Source organism: Polypterus senegalus, chromosome 1, assembly GCF_016835505.1.
Source record: "Polypterus senegalus isolate Bchr_013 chromosome 1, ASM1683550v1, whole genome shotgun sequence".
Classification (NCBI taxonomy): domain Eukaryota; kingdom Metazoa; phylum Chordata; class Cladistia; order Polypteriformes; family Polypteridae; genus Polypterus; species Polypterus senegalus.
Window position 1 is genome coordinate 35,522,886 of NC_053154.1, and position 2,578 is coordinate 35,525,463.

The window sequence follows — 2,578 nt, forward strand, 5'->3', positions numbered from 1 at the left end:
CAATTTTACTGTCATCATACCTATTGGCTATTTTCAGCTCTTTCAAAAAGTGACATTACCTGCACGTTAATACTGTGGAAGCCTTTTCTGTTCAAGTAATCTGGCTCATTTGGACCTGATGGGGCCTTTATTCGGATCTGCGTGCAATCCAGTGCCCCAAGCACATTTGGAAATCCTAGGTAATGAGAATGTTAGGCTGATTGTGAGATTCTTTATGGAACTGTGGGTGTTTTTGCCTGTGTATTACCTACCTGCAATGGCATGAATGAAATGCCTCTTTTATTGTCTGCACACGCAGGTGTCCAGGAAACACTATGAAACCCCGAAGGAAATGTTTTTAGAGCCAAACAGACTTTACGCATTGCCTGGCAAACTACACTTTTAGATAGATGTTCCACATCGCCTACAGTATATAAAAAAAGTGCCGTTTGCAAAAAAACTCAAAGCAATGCATACTGTCTGTGTGGTTGTGAGAGCCCGACTTCGCCGAGTTTGACTTTGAATATAAGGAGCTAATAAATCTTTGAGGTACATTATTCCCCCTCTGCTAAAGCGGTATCTTTCTAAAAGAATTTCCTCCGGGAGCAATAAAGGATTTTGCCGATCACGCAAAACCCTCTCTATATGAAATTTGAAATTCTCCTCTTATAATTTGCGCACCAATATCAATTAGTCGCTCATTCATGAACGGCGAAGCCATGACTGGAGAAATTCCATGCACCATCACTGAAACATTTTGACGCCGTTCTTAGAAAAAAACAAAAAAAAAAAATCGACAGCTTTGGAAATGTCTGCTGTGGCAGAATGAGAGCAGCAACGAGCCATGGAATTAAATAACGGGCTTAATTGACAGCAAGAACCAGCTTCTCATTAATAGACTGGTTGGAGTTTGAAATCCGAGTTAGCTGGTCATCTGTTGGCTCGTTTCACATCTCATTTCTGTTTGGCTGCCATTTAATAAAGAAACGAATCAATTCAGAGGACTGAATCCTTAAAAACAGGGCTATTAAAATGAAGGGAAAAGAAGTTAATTAGCAATGAAAACTGGTCAGTGATTAGGAAAAGGAGTCAGAATGAAAACCTGCAGCCACTCCGCACTTTGACACCCCTGATTTAGACTTTGTGCTGTATTAATGGTAATAATAAGTACAGTCTCACCACTTCAGACCTCAGGTAGGGTGACTTGGAGGGCTCACTGCCTTGTTTGCTGCCTTCGGCCCCCAGAGTCCCTGGAATCGCCTGTGCACTCGGAGCAGCCACTGAGCGAGATACGTTTGAGTTTCTTTTCGTTATGACACGCGATCTATGGACTTAACATAAAATGCAATATGCTTTGCATTGCCTTTGAAACTGACACAAAAAGTGTGTGTGCAGTGAAAAGTAGTTGGATCATCTGGTTGAAGTTTTAAATGACGACACAATAAAACCGTGCCAAAATGAAAGGCACACACCTGCTGTTGTAATGCGGTTAACGTGCTGGATTGCGTTTAATTATGGTACAAATAATCTTCCATACACAATTGGCAATAATTAACTGTATTTAAAGAGTATAGAAATAACTATTTATTAATATAAAAATAACTAGTCACCATCAGTGGCAGACTGATGTTTTTGGGGGCCCTAAAGCTTGAACTGTTATGGGGGTCCCTTTGCAACCAGCAGTAAGCTCTGGGTAACCACTGTTATCATCTTCAAAGGGGTTACTCCAGAGCAGATCACAAATTTAAAAAAATGTAACCACTCCATATCAGATTTTGATTAAAATTGTACTTGTACTGAATTATCTCACATGTCAGAGTCACTGGCGTGAATGAACATTTCCTACTAGGCCTACCTTTCAGGTTTTGGGAGAAGTTAAATACATGTATGATGTGTCACAGAATGGTGAAATAAAACATAGAAAAGACCATAGTCAATATATAATCTTTTAGTTTAGACACCTATGAGAAATAAATAAAAAGTTACGGGGAAGGTTGTCCTTTAGAGTGACTGCAAGTAATGAAATATGCTTCCATTTTTCCCAATTTAGGGATGGGCTAAGATTTTAATAATTTGAATAAGTATTTGAATTGAACAAGTATTTAAATATCTGTCATAAATGTTAATAGTCTTATAAATTATTTATAATTATTTCATATTAAATATGTAAAATGAAACATTCTTAATTTTAACTTTTTTGTTAACGACTGGCCTACATGATACTTTAATTACGTGTTAATTTTTAACAGTTATTTTGTATTGAACTACTCTGTACTTCTCAATATTCTTAACCCCCTTCGCATGCAGTACACACCCAACTTTCTTAAGCAATATGGACCAAAGTCACCTCTGGGGGCCCTACGGGATTTGGGGGCCCTACGGGATTAGGGACCCCGGCTCTTAAACTTCCATTAGTTTCACCACACTGGACAAAATGAGCGCCAACGGCACTTGGACCCGTGAATCTCGGCATCAATCACGGCGCTCCAGGACAAATTTGGCCACTGCAAAATGTTGATATCGGCCCGTATTCTCCAAACTCCACACAAAATGCGGCAGACTCGGAAACTGAAACTGACTGGCAGTTTCTTTCACTTAC

The 2,578-nt window shown here is 39.4% G+C and overlaps 1 protein-coding gene across 4 annotated transcripts in view; it reads right to left on the reverse strand.

The window, feature by feature from the left end:
- LOC120524269 (phospholipase A and acyltransferase 2-like) overlaps nucleotides 1-2,578 on the reverse strand; it is a 53,213-nt gene that overhangs the window by 49,961 nt on the left and 674 nt on the right. The gene's annotated exons all lie outside the window — the stretch shown is intronic.